Source organism: Nipponia nippon, unplaced genomic scaffold (assembly GCF_047370975.1).
Source record: "Nipponia nippon isolate SJK-2023a ecotype South Korea unplaced genomic scaffold, ASM4737097v1 scaffold_17, whole genome shotgun sequence".
NCBI classification, from domain to species: domain Eukaryota; kingdom Metazoa; phylum Chordata; class Aves; order Pelecaniformes; family Threskiornithidae; genus Nipponia; species Nipponia nippon.
Genome location: NW_028262333.1, coordinates 9,078,342 through 9,097,360, shown reverse-complemented (window position 1 = coordinate 9,097,360; position 19,019 = coordinate 9,078,342). Strand labels below are relative to the sequence as shown.

The following is a 19,019-nucleotide window of genomic DNA, read 5'->3' as shown; positions in this document are numbered from 1 at the left end:
CTGTTAAGCCCCACAGCACTATTTATGACTTTACCAGCAGTCAAGATCTTAAAGAAAAAGCTTTTCTGCCACAGGAGCCCAGGCAGCCCCTTTCCTCTCGCCGTCTGGCCTCGCTCCAGCCTGCAGAGCTACTGAGTGATTAATGGAGGGGCTTCACTCCCACGGCGGGGCCAGGACTCCCCACACAATGGCACCACTGACGTTAACACTAACCAGCTTTTTTCCTCCTGGGAACAGTGTCTGGGTTACACTGAAGGTCAGGACTACCCTCTCACAGCCTTTTCCGTATTTGTGCCGAGTGAGCTCTGGAGGCCGGCACAGGCCAGCCTGCAAACAGGGGGGCACCCCTCGCACAAGGCTCTGGAGGAGGTTTTTATGTTTGCACGAGCAAAAAAACCACAGTGAACAATTAACCTCACCCACTGCGGGGCTACAATGTGGCGGGGGGCAGCAGGGAGCGGTGGCAGTGACACAGAGCCCATGTTCGGGGCCATCTCCCTCCTGTGGGCTCTGGCCCACTCATCCCTCGGGCCAGATGCTGCACCCCGGTGCCAGCCCCACATAGCGCAGCCACCTCTGCTCCCCCAAGAGTTCCCAGCTCTGCAAACCCAGCCCCTCCAAGAATGGTTGCAATGATCACAGCAAATAAAACAGCTTCCAGATGATGTTACTAGGCAATACCCACCATGGGCTCTCATGAGCTTTGAGCACCTTTCCAGAAATCTCCACATCTGATAAAATATTGACTACGTGGCTGCAATGTCGTCAGGATGAACTGGGACAGAGTGCTGATTTCTCCCCTCAATATTTCTCCACATCAAGCTATGAAAAGCAGCTTGCCAAACACTTTTACTAGCAAACTACAAAAAGTGGGTGAGCTCAGTGAGGGAGCTATTCATTTACTGATGAATTAGCTATTTGTGCAAAGGCATTTCAGCAAGTCCCACTTAAAACTGTCTGCTCCCAGAAACACAGCCTATCCCACCAAAGGCAGCTGCCCAATTTGCCACGGTTGCTGGTTACACTGAACTCTTGAGAATGACTCCCTCGACATCAGCCTGTGAGCGGTGTTTTGTATCCACCTGTGCACCAAGCTGAAAGCGGAAAGCTGGGAAGGTGCTCGTGGGAAGGGTGACGCAGCAGCTGCCACGGGGGGATGCTTTGCCACAGCCACAGGCTTCTGCCCCACTCGGCTGCGGGTATCGCCCGGGGGGCACCAGGGCCAGGCCTTTATGCACGTCTGGCCAGGTGCAGGGCACCCATGGACATCTGGAGTTGGCAGCACTGGCAAAAGGATCGTGAGAGTCAGGGTTGCAATAAAAAGAACAAGTGTTGGACGCCAGACCCTGTACAATGCAGGAATAAAACTATTTCTGTTATAATGCAGATAATGAAAAAAGTGTGATTACACCTTTACTGACTTTGCATCCCTCTGACATGTGTCAGGTGTCATATACGTCAGTTCCTGGATTTTTAAAAATTTGCTCTAGGCTCATCAAAAGCGCACTTTTACTCTGCCAAAAAGAAACGATGCTTTAATACAGAATAAGAATAAATAAGAATCACTTCTAATTGCTGGGAGGTATTTGGCTTGAGCAAAGTGATGGGCACAGTGCTCCTTGGGTTTGCACAGAACATATTCCCCTTATTGGGGCGGTGGCAGGGACACCGTGGACCGTGGAGTGCCATGAGCAGGGTGCTGTTGGCAGCATCTGCCCCTGCAGCGAGGTAAAACGTGCTGCAGCAGCGCGACGGGTGCGCTCGACCCCTCGAACAGACTGGCAGTGGCTGGGTGCAGGCTCCGAAAGAGAGAAAGGCCTGAGCTGTAGACCGGCCATGAATTCCTCTATTTTTAATCTGTTTTCTGCAAACCCACAAAAGAGCAGAGTGACTTCTTTATCAAGGAAACAACAAAGAAATTTGTGGGTACAAGGAATCTCCTGCATACCTTTTCTACCTCTCGTATTTTGACTACAAGCCAACCACTTTATCCTATAAAAATGACAGCCTAAGTGAGCACTTTTTTTGGAGCTCTCCCTGCTAGGCAGTGTGGCTGCATGGTGGTGATCTCCCCCCCTGGACACCTCTCAAGGCTGCTCCTTGAGGCAGAAAGACCTTTTTCCGATGACAGTGACTGATATCGCATGTAACTTTTTTTCCCTTGGTAACTTTAATTGCATGCTGAATTGAGGTTAATGAAACATAAGCTTTGTATATATAATCCGTTAGACATAAACCATTGACCAAGTGTGGGACTAGGATTGGGTCCAGCTGCACCTAGACTCCTCTCTGAGGAAGGGGTTTAGAAATCAAGGGGTCCTTTCTGAACCCCATGACTCCCGGGAGGGTCCTCCTTACCCTCTGCATCTTCAATCTCTCTGTAAATCACGCTAACTCAAGTGTAACTCAATTTCCCTTAGTACGATTTTTCCATGCAGTAGCTAACAGAGTGAACCTTGCCATCAAACTTTGTTAAGTTACACTTTCACAACATCATATTAAAACCACTTTTGCTAATACGTCTGTCAGTGATTCCTTAAGCGTTATAAATCACCCCTCACCCATTCGTGACAAGCAGCCAAAATTACACAAGACCTACAGGGAAACTACTCAAACTGCACTCATTCCATCCGCTCCCAGGGGAAAAATCAGGACATTTCTCTCAATTAAATGCTTGTGGTACATTTATTATTGCTGACCACTTGTGCACATTCTGCTGCCTTCTGCTAAATTCCTACTTGGGATGTTATTTCCCACTGACCTGAAGTTTTGTCGTGCAGCAGATCATATCCCTGGAACAGCTGCCCAGATCCTGCATTCACAACCCCATCAGCCGGATTAAATAAATAAGTATGACTGGAAGACAGAAATTCACTTTTCTCTGCTCAAGGGAAGCTGCTGGCCCACTTCCATGGTGAACTTAAAATCCTTGCAGACTTCATGGTCGCAGGAATCTCTTAGATACTTTGTGATTAAATAAAAAAATAGTAAGTACTTCTTGTTAGTGACTCATTTTAAGTACACCGCAGGGCATCTCAGAGGATGCCACAGTGACGGAGATGCCAGTAATGGCAAATAATATCAGAAAATACACTTGGAACCAGAAATCCATTTAGTTTTCTGCCCAAATGCAGTGATAAGTGTGCTGGGATCCCTGGGAGAGTTAAGCAGAAGTGCTAGCGGTAAGGAGAAGGTTCACAAACTCATCTGCTTATGTTTTCCCACTTTCACTTAATAATCTAAGTTCAATGAAGACTAAACATATGCATTAAGAACAAGATCCTGTTCTCAAGAGTGAACTTACCCAGTCAAGGGAAGTTCCCAGCACCTTTGAATCCTCTTATTCAACCTGAGATCTGTAACTTCAGTCACTGACCCCTGTTGCTCATCACATCTGATTTTTGCACTACAAAGCTCATCCGGCTTGGCTTTTGCGACTGTTGATCTTGATTTTCGCAATCCCAAAGTGATTTGTGATGAGCCTGTGCTTGATCTGCTCCGGGCAGCAAACCTGCCTCGGGAAGGTGGCCAGGAAAGGGGCCCAGGTGTGTTTGGGAGGAGCACCACAGACCAGAGAGAGGAGAAACGCCCCAGCACCCTCCTACCCAGGGGAGGCTGCTTCTGCCTCGCCTGCCAAAACTGGGCTCGGGGCTGCCCGGATCACAGCCTGCTCCGACGAGTCGAGCTGAGCGGGTGAGCGCCTCACGGTCACGCGCTCTCTGTGCATATATTTCTCATGTGATCAGGACAATAAATAATAATAAAAAAGAGCCAGCACGGCTGGGCTGGGTTTCCCATCAGCAAGGCAGTGTCACACCCCAGAGCGCGCCGCGAGCAGCCGCTGCCGTCACCTCGGTCTCAGGAGTCCCGCACCCCTTGCCCAGCGGTTTTGCCCCATTTCTGTTACCTGCGGTGAATCCACCGCCCTGCTACGGCGCGTGCGCCCCACGAGCAAGCAGCCCTGGGCGCAAGCGAGCGAGCGGAGCACAGCATCCATGCACGTGGCGCGTGGAAACCCTGACACTTCCATTTATTCCAAACAGGACTTCACATTACCACTGAATTTCTAAAGTATTCCCATGGCAGAGAAAAGAGAAACAAATATGCAAGGAGGGACAGAAGAAAGCAGTTCTGAGAAAGGAAGAAGTGCTGGTTAGTCGCTAGGAGGGAACAGCCATGGGCGAGCCTGGGGCTGCCCGAGTTGGACGGCACGCCTGAACCTCCCGTGCCCAGGGTTTGGGGTGAACAGGGCTTCTGCAGCCAGTCTTTGGGTAGCTAGCAGTGACGCTGGGCTTTGAATCACGGACCAGCCTTTGTTAACAGGCCATCACCACAGGGACAATGCTTATTTATTTATTTTTTCAGTTACAAATGGCACTATTGTGCCATTCGGTTTTGATCTTTTCCTGCTGGAAGTGATTCTGTAACTCCAGTGCAGTCAATGGAGTTTTAGTGACATAAACCAGTGTGGGAACAGCCTCAAACTACTGGTGTGTGCATAATGCAATTAAAATTTTACCCGTCCTGTGCAGCCGTGCAATCACATCCTTCCTACCATTACGTCAGCACGCGGGCGCCTGCTTGGGAAGGAGAACTCCTTTTGAGATGCCTTCATCTTCCTGCCCACCATGCATTCACAGCGGGGTAAGGAAGAGGCGGGTGATTCATTTTACATTGGAAACTAGGCAAAGCGTCTAATTACTGTCCCTATATTCAAGCACGAAAAAAAAGGCTATTTACATTTGACTTTACAGCACTAAACCAAAATCAAATAAGCAGCTTTTCAATATGTCTGAGAGAATTAACTATTTGCAGTGGGGAAACTACAAAATGCAGCCAGCGGACAGAGGATGGCTCAGAGCCTGCAGAGTGTGCGAGCTGCAGCAAGAGGAATATCCCCATGAGCCGCTGCAGATCCGTGTCCCTGGCTACAGCACTGGCTGCTCACTCATTTCACTGAGGAAACAGAATTTACAGGATCTAAAAACATCTCAATCCAGAGAGGCAGATTTAGAGGGATTTCACTCAAGTGAAACAATATGAGCTTTTTGAACTCTGAAAGCTGTGTTTTGTCACATTCAGCTCCGCAGACCTCAGGCTCTGAGATTTGTAGTTGCTTTCCTGAAACGGGGTCAGTGGCAGAAGATTTGCACAAGGAAGCACCCAGCAAAATTTGGACCATTCTCCCTTCCCTTCCCCTGCAGAAGAAAAACATGCTCGCAGTACTCTGTACACAAGGTTCAGATGACTTTGAGATGAGGATTCAAATCATCCTGTGGCTTTGTCACTACGTAAGAGTCTCCATTTACAGAGGGTAAGGGAGCATCAGAATTCACAGGGATACATAAAACCAGCAGGCATTCGTCAGACTGCATCACTGGAACCCATTTGCTAATTTAAACGAAAGCTATTGCAACGATTAACATATTTCTGAAAACGTGTGCACAGAGGCTGCTGTAACCGTGCAGGCAGAGGGCATTTAGGGATTTTGTGTATTGTTTGTAGAGTACAATTCTTTTTTTTTTTTTTCTTCCTTTTTCCAAGCTTCATGCAAGCATGCGGTAGGACAGCAATCCTGAGAGGAGCTGCTGTCATTAAATGCGGCTCAGGTACCACTGACTTTCTCCAATTTGGCCAGGGCAGCAGCTCTTGGGAGACCACAGGCTATGAATTCCTAATCACTGCTGTAATTAAAACCAGAGACGAAGCCAGGCCAGCCTCTGCCAGGCACCTCCGCAAATTTTGCTTCTATGGGCACAGAAGGTGAGGAGTTGGATGAACCTTCAGCTCCCAGCCTAAGGCCCGTCTGGGTTGCGGTCGGGCTCAGCCGAGGAGCAAGGACACCGGCCATTCTGCAGCAGGCTGGTCTCACGCTTGCACAGACAGAGATGCAAAAGATTTGATGAGAACAAGTGATCTAATGATATCTCCAACCACAGAAACTGAACTCCAGCCTTTGTTGTGCTTCAGCCACAAATGCAATATCCAGTTTATTCCAAACTGGCAGATTTTTTTCTCATTTGTTTTAATTAAAAAGGAGAAAATTTGGGAAGCTCAGGGCACTTGACCACCTTTCTATTTTCAACTAGTTTGAGATTAGATCAATTTTATTCTCTGCTTTAATACTTTTACACTATAGTGTTTATGGAAATGGTAACGCCAGACTTCATAGCGGGCACAAAGCCAGCTGAACGGTGTTAATCACAGAGAGGGGATGCCATTATATACTTATTGATCATTACAGAGAGCGACTGAAAACCTCACAGAAGAGTTGCGCTGCCACGAGACACGAAGCCAGACAACCTGCGAGTCCTACAGGCTGCTTGAGAAAGAGCAAAGGGGGTGATAAACATAAAGAGGAAAATATGAGCACCAAAAGCATCTGAAACGATGAAAGAGTCGATGTGCAGAAATCCAGTAAACAGCCCCAAAACAAAGCAGACGACCAGTGATACTTGCCTCAGATGCTTTTGCAGGACTCCTACCCGCTTCCTGGCCTACACAGGTAATTGTGGTATAAACACGCTGCCACAGCAGTGACCCAAAATACATCATTACTTGGCCTGCATCCCTCCGCGGGCGGCTGGGCTGCCACGACTCCGCAGCCCCGACCCATCTCGCGCTTACTTAGATACAGAGATACTTAGATACAGAGACCCTCAGTACTCTGCAAGGGTTAATCAGCTGTAACTACTTGGGATTCAGCAATTATTGGGATTATCAACCAAGCCGAGGCTAATACTATTTAAAACTTCCTTAAACTTTACCTGCTTTTGCTCCTCTAAACGGAGACGTTTCCCTATAACCCTTTTCCCCATTTAATGTCTCTCACCTTCCGTCAGATCACACCAAAGCAAACTCCCACGGCCTCCATGTGCTGTATCACTGCTTTGATTTTTGGGACAGTATAATTTTCATCAAAACTGTGTTTTCCATTTAAAAAGAATGCCCCCTACCCACCAAAACCAGACCAAAACTAACTCTTGCAGATGCTTAATTTTACCCACTGTGAGTGAAATAATTGACTCCCAAGTGCAAAAACATATAGACCACAATTATTGTGTTTTACTCAGATTACACAATTCTTTGCAGGGTCAAATTTTACATTTAATTTAAGAATCAAAGCAAAGGCATTAGTCCTCATTGACTATGGTTCCACTATAACTCAGTGAGTCATAATTGGGAAGGGGGAAAAAAAAAAAAAAAAAAAAAAAGGAACCAGTTTAGAGATAGAATTGCTTTTTTGGCATTATTATGCCAGGACTCAGACAACATAAGGTGTGAGAGGCAATGGATGCAGAATATGTATGTGCTCTTGGACATCTATTTGCATGGATGGCGAACAAGGGAGGAAGAGCACGCAACGCCTGCGAGGCTGTGGCACTGGAGAATCACCCAGTGAGCAAGAAATGTAACAAAAGCAGGTTATCATTTTTACATTTTATTTTTACTAATGAAAAATGTCCTTATCCCTTTCCTTTGGGAATCAGACCCATCCAATCTGTTAAACTGGCTGTTTGCCAACAAGACTATTAAAGAACAAGGTTTCAATGGTACATAAGCCTCTTTAGCTCGAATTGCTTTCATGCTGGCAGAGCCGGCCGGGGGCTCGGTGCACCCCAAACTGGGTGTCTGGGGCACTGGAAGTGGTGAGGCCATCAGCAACTGTCCCCGTGCCACTGCCTCCCCGCTCACCCCCCCAGCGCTGGCCCTCCCCGATCAGCAAGGCAGAGTTATCTGCCATGGAAAAAGGCTTTACAGCCGGGTCAAGCCTCTTTGATCTGCTGGAGAGGAATAAGGCAAATAAAGTTCACAGCGAGGAAGCTGGCAATGCTTTCGTGTGACCTCTAGTTACTGCGTGGAGAGGACAGGGACGAATGGAAGGGACCGGTTCAGCATGTGGTTGGGGCTGTGGTATAAACTTGGCCCAGTGATAGAAGTGAGACTCTTTTTTAGGAGAGGCAGGCAGAAAAATGCCTGGTGCAGAAAAATTGTCGCAGAGAGAAGGCTGACAAAGGATTTGGTACCATTATACATACATATATATAAACATAAAATTATATATCTGCATATGTGGATGTATATGCTTGTGTGTGCATCTGCATATACATATATAAAAAAATATATGTATAAATTTCCCCCTGCTCTGGGTGACTGATGATTAACACTTGTGCCACTAGCATTATTGCAGAGACATCTCACGCTCCTGCTCTGTGTTCCTGAAAAAAATCCTTCTCACCAAGTATCTGGTGTGTGAACAGCACAGGCTCCTCCTCAGCGCGACCACGGCACCAGCCGGGGACCCAGCTGGTGGCAGAGCCCAGCCCTGGGTGCAGGAGCCCCGCTGACCCACCAGCCTCCTCCAGCCACCCCAACGCCAAAGGCAAGGTGCAGACAAAGGATGGGAATCTCCAGGCAACCCGGAGGAGAGGCACTGGCCTCCTGGACTCTGCTCCCTCTTGCTCTGCACTGCCGAGAAATGCATTTGCAAGGAAACACATTTGCAAGACACAAGATCTTTGCAAGCATCCACTAAAAAGGGAAAAATGCTAACAAGGAGCTCAATGTCCTGAAAGTCCAATTTTACAGAAAGAGCACAGTAATCACACATAAACAGAGGTATTTAAAGTATCTAAAATATCTACTGTCCCTTGCCAGGAGAAATTATTCAATAAATAATTCAGTGGCTGCACGGAGATCTTACTTTACACACTTGTAATGTTTCAGAGAGCAAAATCCACCATCCGGCTGGCTGGACATGCCCCGTGCTCGGAGCCACGCCGCCGGCTTGGCTCATCCCTCTGCATCGAGTCCACCTATTCAGCCGCTGATGCCAGAGCCCCACAGAAAGCTTCATCCTCTGGTCCCACACCTCGCCATGCTCAGGCACAGCTCACAGATGTGCACCAACCTAAAAATACCTTTCGCGCCCCCGAGCAGATTGGCACAGCCATACTCGGAAGCCACCGTGACTCATGTGTACCAGAAAGCTGAGACTGGGATCCTGGTCCAAATCTGCCACTCTGGATGCTGAAGCATTAGGAAGCCCGTGCAAGTATTTTAAGTTTCCTACCAGAAGAGAAAAACTCAACAGCTCAGAGCTCTGTTGTCTCTGAAATCTATCAATTGCCTAAGGCACAGTGATGAAAAAGCTCCTCTAACTGCTGAAATGTCCTTAAAATGTTACCCAGCACCAGCAGGTGATGAATCAGAGCCACAAGGTTTCACTGGCCAGGCTAAAAACGTCAGCCTGTGGTTGCAGAGAATGAAGTTCAGATGGCAAAATCCACCTGGGATATTTTTGCACCCGCTGTCCTCATCACATCCCTCTCATGCCAGCGTGGCTGCTGTGTTTGCTTGCCCAAATCAGGCTCAGGCAATTCCTCCAAGCTAAATCATAACCCAGCCAGAAGAAAAAGCAAACCCCCAAAACTATGTGGTTTTCTGGCTCTTTGGTCTTTTGCCTGCAGCTCTATCGAGACCGCTCACACAGCTGTACCAAAAACAGCTCAGGGGCTGCAAAGTTTCATCTGGGGAAACCACAGCCTGATCCTTCCCTGCCCGCACCCTGCCTGCTTTCTTGGCTCGCAGGCAGCACGGCCCACGGCAGCAACCCATGGAGGCAACTAAAGCAGTAAAGAATTTGCCCCTCAGCCTTATGGAAAAGTTTACAGGTGCCAGTGAATCCTGTGCACTTTGCTGGGGCTCACGCTTAAGCGCTGTGCCCTGCGGGCGTCGTTAAAGTGGGGCTGTTTTCCATCCCTGCATTGCACCAAGGTGCTGCTCTTGCCAGGGCTGGGGTTCAGCTCTGGAAGCTGCTTCCAGAGCATCTGCAAAGCTCCCCCACTTTCCAGAGGCACCCATGATCATTTGTAAATCTCAGTTCTCGTGAAGAAGAGGCTTTGTTGTGGTTCTTTGTGGGTTTTTGATTTTTTTTGGTGGTTTTTTTTTTTGAGTGACGTCAATGGTTGATTGTCCCATATACTATATGGTACTTGAATGCCGTGTGACAGGCAGTGAACAAACAGCTTAAATAATTGCATAAAAATAGTTATCTGGGGCAGAGTACAAAGAGAAGCACTGAATGGAGAAGGAAAAGGCAGCTGCACCCACGACAGCCGGTTTTGCAGAGCGGAAAGACGAAGGTGCTCTGCAAAGGGCTTGACGGCTTGTTGCCAGGCAAAGTTTTCACATTTGCCTTCAAATATTGATTGGATTTAAACAAGCCTTAGTACTGTCTGTAGAGGCCACGGTCCAGCTAAAAACCCCAGTAACCTGAAGTTTTTGCTGCAGTGTCAGCGCTGGTCAACGCAGAGGCGCAGGGACCACCGCCAGACGCAGCAGGGGAAGAAAAGGAGGTGTCCAACCGCAGCACCCAGCGGGCTGGGGAAGTTCAGCTACAGGCCTTGCTAACTCCCATTTCACTGTTCTAGTTTCTTCTTTTTCCTTCGTTTCTTTTATGAAAAGCACACCTTTCATTGCTCAGTGGAGGCTGCAATTTGCAATAGTGTTGTCTGCCGCAGCCTCGACTGAGCCTGCACTCCCAGCCCGAGCCCACCGGCTACCCAGAGCCCCCGGGGATCTCTTTCCGTACCGCTGCAGACTACACACTGCCCTTCAATGCGCCCAGGTGGGGTGTAACCCCCTCTGCAGCTTGCTCCAGGGTTCATTTTCAGTCTCCCACCTGAACATGCCAGAGCCAGGCCCTCTGTAGCCAGCTAAGTCTGCAAAGCCCCTAGCCCAGGCCTGGGTGGAGGGAAGGAGATTTTGGGTGAAATTTTCCACTCTTGCATGCCCGGGCAGGGAAGAAGCAGGTACATGAGTATGCATTAACCCGGCTGCTGTGGGCTGGCTCTGCTCTGTCCCCACAGCAGGTCGCTGCCAGGCAAGGACAGGCACGCAGACAGGTCCCTACGCTGCCAGTTCCCAGCCCGGCTGAGCTCTCCATGACCATTCACACCCTGCCCTCGGCCATGTCTGCGTGGTCAGTATGTGCGAGACCAGTCGCAGTGACACAGGGGGGTTGAAGGGACACCAGAAGGCAGGAGCTGGCCCTGGCTGCTCTCCCACTGCGTGCACACGCTACACCAGGTTTGATTTCTGCTCGCTGTTTGCACAGCGGGATGGGGGGACCCAAACCCACACCACTGCTGGATGGAGCCATGGGGCTCCCCCACAGCAGCCAGTGCTCCCCTCTGCCTTCTGCCCACCCTGGGGTGCACGGCTGCTGGGCAGAGCAGGCAACCGAGCTGGCACAAAACTAACGGTCCTGCAAAAGTAACAGAAAAAATGGTTAGTTTCCAACCGAATCCCCACCTGTGGCGATCATATGGTATAAGCACTGGTGCCACGACGGAGCCAGAGCGTGCATGCAGGGAGGGCAGCTGGAGCCCTTACAGCAGCACGGCTCAGGGTGGCTTCGTTTAATGCTGGAACTGCCACGTATGGTCACAGGGACTGGTCACAGGGGCCACCTCGCGCTTTACCTGGCCACGGCCGGTGGGAGCAGGGCAGCTCCTCAACCCACCATAGACCCACCTCCCGCCCTGCCAGGAGCACACTGCAGCCGAGCCCACGCAGGCTGCGATGCCCCGCTACATCCCGGGCCCCGGCTGGATGGCGTAGGAGCCCTGCCAGTGCAAGGAGCCCTCCTGCCTGCCTCCTGCCCCTGGCGTCGTTCCCACTCCCACCCTGCCTTTCCCAGGCGCCAGCACAAATATTTGTGCAGTGGCCCAGGGAATGGCGCAGGGGGACTGATCCAGCTGCAAACCCTTTTTGGGTTTGTTGCTGCTGTTTCTTTTGGCGGCAGTACCAGAATAAAGTGGTTTCTGAATAACACTGCAAGCATCCTGCACGGCCATTGCTTTACGTTCAGGCATGCATGGCAGCCCTGCGAATGCATCATCCAAAGTGACACAGAAAGCTAAACAAGCTTATAACGGAAGACCTTCCATAACACTTAAGAGACAACGCAACGGCACGCTCAGAGCTAGTCCTGCAGAGGACAGGAAAGAACAGGAACACTTTGTACACCACTTCCCAGCCATGCGTTAGCCTGCATTGTTTCACTGACAGCTCAGACTGGACTGAAACTCTTATTTGGTCAAATTTCAGTCTTGTGTTGCCTGCTGTAATATCAACAGTTATGTAGAAAGTGTTTGCAGCAGGGACAAGGGGGCCAAACTGCAGCTGGCGTTGCCTCCAGACATGAAGATCCTGGAAACTGGGCCTGTTGCTATCTCCAGGATGCTGCCCATGCAGTACCACACCACAGATTTTCATCTGCTGCTGCAGAAGACGTAGACTGAGGCTGAGACCTGCTAGCTTGTACTGTGTAACACCTAAGCACTCTATATTATAAGAAGCAATTCTCTTTAAGCCAATATTACAGACTGAAGAGCTCCAAAACTTGCTGAACTGCCGCCGCGGTAAAAGCAGAGCCATATGAACAACGAGCAGACCAAAAGGCCCTCTGCCAGTTGTGTGTCCACTGTGTGCCCATGAAGACGGCGTTATGACTGTCACGCTGGAATCTGAGACTAGAAAATTACATTGAAAATGGGAGCTTAAAGAAAGTAACAGTCATCATGGTGCTTAGGGACATGGTTTAATGGTGGACTTGGCAGTGCTATGTTAACGGTTGGACTTGATGATCTTAAGGGTCTTTTCCAACCTAAACGATTCTATGATTCTGTGATCTAACTATAATAAATACAGTTGTATCCCTCACTTACGGTAAGCTGTCTATAATTAGACCAGGTTAATTACCAATCAAGTGCCCTGCAAGTTGCAGTGCTTTTCTGCAGGACCCTGTCCATGCAGACGGGAAGGAGTGAGGGGACCCAAAAGGTATAAGTACACCTGGAGAGAGCAGGGGTTTATCCAGATCCCGTGCACATATAATGGGACTGCCGGAATCGAGACCAGGCTTTATCCCAAAACAAACTAGCAGCCAAAAAAGGCTTTGAAAGTTGCTCAAGGCTTATTTGGCAACCTTGCAGTGCGATAAGGGGCAAGAAAATAAGGGTTAAGAAAGAGGCAGGTCATGTGCCAAAAGACCTGAAGGGAAGCAACTCCCTCCTCCCGCTGCAGGTCGACTGAAGGCAGCGAAGGCAGGGGACAGGCAGCGGGACAGGCAGCAGGACAGGCAGGAGAAGGGTGGTGCGGCAGCCTCACCCGCTGCACAGCCCTGCCAGCTCCCGCCATGCCCTCTGCCTGCCCGGGCCTCCTGCCAGCAGCCTACGGTCATCACCGAAACACGGTGCCCACAAACAGCCAGAGCTTCTCAAAATAATCTCCGCATCTTTTCTGCGGGCGAGAATATCGCCATGCTTTTAAAGGAACATAACTTTATGTTTCTCTCTTGCACGTGAAGCCAGTAAAAACAGACCGTTCGCTGCAGAAATGTTCACCACATTAGGGACTGCTCTCACTGCACTGGAAACCAGCAAATAACCATGTTTGGTTTCTGCAGGTTTTCCGAGGGGGGCCCTGCAGCTGCACGCAGCCACCTCGGCAGCTGTACCGAGCAGCCGTGCCGGGCCCACCGTGCTATAACCACCAGGAACAAGCGGGGACCCTCCACCCTCCAGGAGCCTCTCTGAAACCCCTGAAAGCATCCTCTTCGCATCCCCAACCCAGCCTGTCCCCATCATGCCGAAGGATGTGGGCACCAGGGACGGGCACACACTAATGCAATAGGGCAAGCAAGAAACCACACTCGATGTCAAGAGCGGGCATTTCGTGCCTACTGACAAGGTTTCCACGTTCTGTGCCTAACACCAGGGTACACCCCACGCACCAGCAGGCTCTTCCCATGTGGACGGAGCACGCACGTGGTTACATGCTTGAAGGAGGTGTGAATCAACAGCGTGCGATGAGGATCCCACAGGACCTTTAACACTTCTAACCTGCAACCGCTGCATAGCTTTGGCAAAGGCACGCATCACTCACCAGCATTTGGCGATCCCGCAGACAGCAACATGCATCGCAAAGAGCCTACCTTAAAGCCCGGGTGGTTGAAACTCGGTATACAGAAAGCCTAGAAACCCGCAGGGTGTCAACCACAACTAAACAAGTTTGCCGGTCTCTACAGAGCTCCTGCTATCAGAAACAAGCCCTGATGTTTCGGGGAACGAAGGCCAAACCGGCAGAGCCCTCCCGGGGCAGCCCCAGAAACCAGCCTCCCCCTCTGCATCCAAGTGACCTGGTCCCCGGCGCACGGCCGGGCTGCAGGCAGAGCCGCTGCCACCGTGAGCGCCCCGAGGTGCCGGGGGGCCCCGAGCCCCGGGGCTGCGGCCCGAGCTGGACGCTGCAGCCCCCGGGCTTCCCGCGGCTGGGGCTCCCCAGCCCAGCGGCCCCGGCCCCGCTGTCGCCTCCAGCCGGCGCCGGGCTGGAGCGTCCCGTCCCGTCCCGTCCCGTCCCGTCCCGTCCCGTCCCGTCCCCCCCCGGGCTGTTAGAAACATCTGAAACAACAGGAAACTGCGAAAGCCACAAACTCCGCCGGTGCTGGCGTTTCATCTCTCTGCGGGCTCTCCCCGCATTGCAACACCGAGAAACGCAGCCGAGACCACCTTTTCCCGCAGCAGCAGCACGCGTGGGGTCCCCCTCTGCGCAGAGGGGTCTCCTACACCCCGGTTTGGGTTGGGTTTTTTTTGCGGTTTTATTTTTGCTCGGCATCCCGGAGCCCAACCGCCGCAGAGCCCGCGGCCGCGCGAAGCCCTGCGGGGTCCCGCCCGGAGCCACCCGGGCTCCGCACCGAGATTTCAAGAATAATAATAAAAAAATCAGGCTAAGGGCTTACCAGCTCCAGGGAAAGCCTCCTCTCCCCTCGCAGGCAGTCAGCTCATGGCTGGGGCTCCCGCCGCCGGAGCCGGCGTTCATGGACTTGTTGAAGAACTGCTGACTCCAGGACGTTCCACCCCCTTCCCATCTGCAAACTGCTGAAAGAAGTTAAGCTTGGCTAATATCAGCTTAGGCTGTATTAGCGCAGCAGCAGTGCCCCGGTGTAACCCTTCAGGCACTGGAGACGCCGCACCCCGGCGGTGGGAGCCTCATCCCAGCTTCTCGCAGATGGGCAAAACTCGCCCCTTCTGCTACTGAATATTGCATGATTTTTGACACATCTATTTGTCATACTGGAAGCTTTACGGCTCCTAACAGACTCGAGGCGAGGCTTTTGGATGTAAAACTGCAAAGCCTTCCTGCAAATGCTCGGTTTGAAATGAAAGACAGCATCAGGTTTTTTTTTTCCTTTGGGAAAAGTCACCATAAAATGAAGTTTCTGACACTGAGAAAGTCTGCCTTGCCAGCCCTAGTCTGCTAAATTAGAAACTTCAGAGCTTGAGTAGAACAAATCTAAATCAGCTGAGTCAATAAAATAGGAAGAAAATAACTATCACCAACATCACCCTTATATTGTTACCTATATTAAAAGCAAAGAAAAAAACCTGGCATTTGAGCCAAAGCCAGTTTTTGTTATTTTACGCTGATAATAACAAAACAAAAACCTTTGCAATTCATTTGTAGTGGTAAAATTATTAACATTTAAGATCTGAGCGGTCTGGCTAAGACGTTTATCCTAACTAAAAGAACATTTCGTTCAACTGAAAGCTAACAGTCTCTGCTTGCTTCCAGCTCCCCGCGTCCGAGCTGAGATAGCGCTGGGCGGGCTGCTCCGCTGGGCCCCACCAGGAGCCTCCCGCCGTGCAGCCACCCTATTTACTGCTCCTTTCTTTCCTGGAATTGTGGCAGCTAGCAAGGCACTTGGGGAGTCCATCCCTCCCCGGACTTTGTTAATATTGAAATTATTGTCTTCCTCACTTCTTTTTTTTTTTTTTTTCCTGAAACCATATATAGGTTGGATCTCTGCAATCACTTAGCAGAGAAGAGGGGAGTAGAGGGCGAGATGCCGTCTGAGCACTCTTTCACTATTATCATAGTTAATAAAGTTTCTGTCTGACCCGTCCTAAATTGTACTTGCGATATTGTACACTTGGAGCACGTAATGGAGAATTCTCAAAGAACTCTTAACGCTCATGAATGAAGAGAATATTTAATGAGATCTCAGGCAAGCTTGTCAAACGTCACTCGTTTGGCTCAGATGTGGGTGGTTCTGCAATCAGGCTTAATTCATAAATTTGCCAGGGTAGGGCAGGGAGTACTGGCCTAAATGGTCTGCAGGTGTAAATCAGCATCACAGTGCTGGCTTAATGGGACCTCAGCAATATTCCCCAGCTCAGATTCTTGCCCCTTTGTTCCTCATGAGCCACAGCTTGGCAGAAACTTTGTAGTCAGGAAAATATTTCAGGTGTGTGAGCAGCCCCAGGCTGGCCAGGCATCTGGGTGCTTGTAGCCCACGGATACAACACAGCTGTGTTCCTGATGGAGTGCTCCAGAGGGCATGTGGGAATACTGATTTTAAATAAATATTGGATTAAAAACAAGTTACTGTGCTGCATTTATTGATAAGATGTTTTCTTTCAAGCACCTGTTGGTAAGGGATGCTCTTGCCTACCTGCGTGGAGATGACAGTGGGTGATGTGCCCGCAGCACAGGTGGAGGGCTTCAGTAAAACAAGTGTTTCAGGACAGCTTCAGACCCTTCTGCCTCCCCGGTAAATACCCTGAGCAGTCATTCCCTTTCTCTTGTCTTGCTTTTGTTGCACATACACACGGCATAAGGACTCGCTTGCTGGAACAACCATAGGAGAAACATGAGACAGAACAAAGGAAGAAAACTGGCTTTAAGCTTCCTACCTTAAGGGAAGACGGAAGTAAGCAAACTCTAATACACAGAATAAAAGCTACCTCAATGCCCCAGCATTTTCTGCCAGGTGATCTGCAGAGCAGAGTAACTGCGAGAGCATTTTATGGGAAGACAACCTCCTTTTTTGGACACATAGCTGAGGAAAAGCATGCAGTTCACCATAAACAGGGCTTTGCTCTAAGAGCCTTTGGCACTGGAACTCAGAGGACAGTTCAAGTACGCGCAAAATCCTCCTGCAGATGTATTCGCTGTGCTCTGCGCAACGCGAGGCTGAGGGCTGGCGGGGCTGAGCCCGGAGGTGCTGAGCACCAGGACCCGGCCAAGGCAAGAGGGGCTACAAAGCCCTTTGTGCTTCAAACCAGGACTCAAGTGACTTCTGCTTCTGTAGAAAGCTGCCCCAAACTGCCCCTCACCTTCCCGTCTTAAGTAGCAGGGATGTTTATACTCTACAAGTACAAAGGAAATAAGACCTCACCTTTTGTGCTGATTACTGCTCAGTCTAAAGCCCAGTGAGATCCAACTACCAGTAAAATCAATGGAAAGACTTCAAGGGACTTTTATGGGATTTGGCTGAGACCTCACCCGTCCAGGAAAAAAGAAGTTGTATCAGTAAATCACAGCACTTTCAATGCTCACAATCAAACGCAACATGAAATAAGAGTACTGTAAGAGAGAGTAATGTATTGAATTTCTCTATGCTTTTACGCTTTATCAAAACTAATGAGAAACAGATTAAGGTTGAATTCTAAACAGAGTCATGCTTATGGCCGGGAGGATGCAGAGCCATCAGAGCAGCTAACGAGGCTGTACCACCAGGCAACCACACCGGGCTCGGAGCCGGCCCGGGAGCTCCTGGGCTTTCGTCGCTCCACGGCCCAGCGGCCCATATGGCACTTCAACATTCTGAGGACAACTCAGTAAAAACTGCTGCTTCGTCTTTCAGGACATTCCCATAACCCAGGGCAATAGCTTCAGTTACTGAACAGAAGTCTGCCAACATTATCTCTATGTTCCTTAAGGCCCATCCATGGAAAATCCTGCCACAACTAGAAATAAAAAACAGCCACAAATTAGAATAATAAAAGTCATGTAAAAGATGGGAGAACTTTACTGCCTTGTGTTTCTTTTTAGCAGTCAATTTTTCCTTTCTGCAACTTTGGGTGATATATTATGCTTGTATTGATTATATGGTGTATATTTTTGACCATTGACAAGGAGCAGCGGGAAGGACACATACTGCATGAATAGAGGATTAATTCAATAATTAGGAACACTCCTGTGAAGCTACCAGGCAAGTGGTTCTGCCTCCTCTCCCTCTAGCCCTCCATTTCCTTGCACCACAAGGATGCCAATGGGTGGCAAAGGAACAAAAATAAACCCACGATGATGATTTTATTGCTTACGCATCTCTTCCCAGCTGTCATCCTCAAAACATTTTACAGGCATCCAGAAGCAGAGTCTCCATTTTGCAGCTGAGCGCGGTGGGTGCGGGGCCCTATCCTGCCCTGGTCCGAGGGGCTCCCTTCCTCATCCACGCACGTCAATGGGGCTGGCACCCACCAGCCCCAGACCCCAACCACAGCCCGCACCCAGCTCCACTACCCCCGGCAGCGAGGGCCTGGCCCTGCACTGGAAAATGAGGGAAAAGGGAGGATTGGCATCATCTCATGGAAGGTTTTTGAGACATCTGTGGTTGGGCTGTGATTTGAAGATGTCCTTAAATATTCAGAGTTAAATACTTCACTGAAACTTTCTTTTCTTCTGACAGTAATAACAAGTGGTTACATTGTTTGAATGTTTTTAAACACTTGGTTTGTCTTTCAGGATCTTTGCTGTTGCTTTAGGGTTTGGGTTTGTTTTTTTTTTCTTTTATTTTGTTAACTTAAGCAGCAATGAGGTTATTTGTATTTTTGTTTCTAGCCAGTTCCACTTTCTGCTTTTCACACCCTGCAGCACGCTGTACGTTTCTGTGCCTGGCACTACCGTAACTTGCTTTTGCTCTCCTATTCTCACAGATATTTTCAAGTCCTCATGAAGGCATTTCTGTCCATGCTACATTTCACAAACTCTCCCCAAGTCTGTCTATGGCTGCCCATAAGTGAATTTTCAGCTCAGAGCTATACGGCACCTTTCCGCTGCCTCCTTGCTGTCAGGCTTTTCCCCGTTTCCAGCCCCCTTCCCTTTCCCTGCTGCAAAAGCAGCCTTTAAATCCCCCTTTCTGGATGTTTTAAGACGTGTCTCTCGGACACTGG

The 19,019-nt window shown here is 49.7% G+C and overlaps 1 protein-coding gene across 5 annotated transcripts in view; it reads right to left on the bottom strand.

Moving 5' to 3' along the window:
• The window catches only part of ACSL6 (acyl-CoA synthetase long chain family member 6), a 61,805-nt gene that overhangs the window by 35,268 nt on the left and 7,518 nt on the right, over window positions 1-19,019 (bottom strand). The window contains exon 1 of one of the 5 annotated variants that reach the window (XM_087753838.1): window positions 14,804-15,056. The exons of the other annotated variants lie outside the window; for them this stretch is intronic. The gene's annotated coding sequence lies outside the window, so the exon portion shown is untranslated. Of the gene's footprint in view, window positions 1-14,803; window positions 15,057-19,019 lie in introns of those variants that run through there. 5 annotated transcript variants of the gene reach the window in all.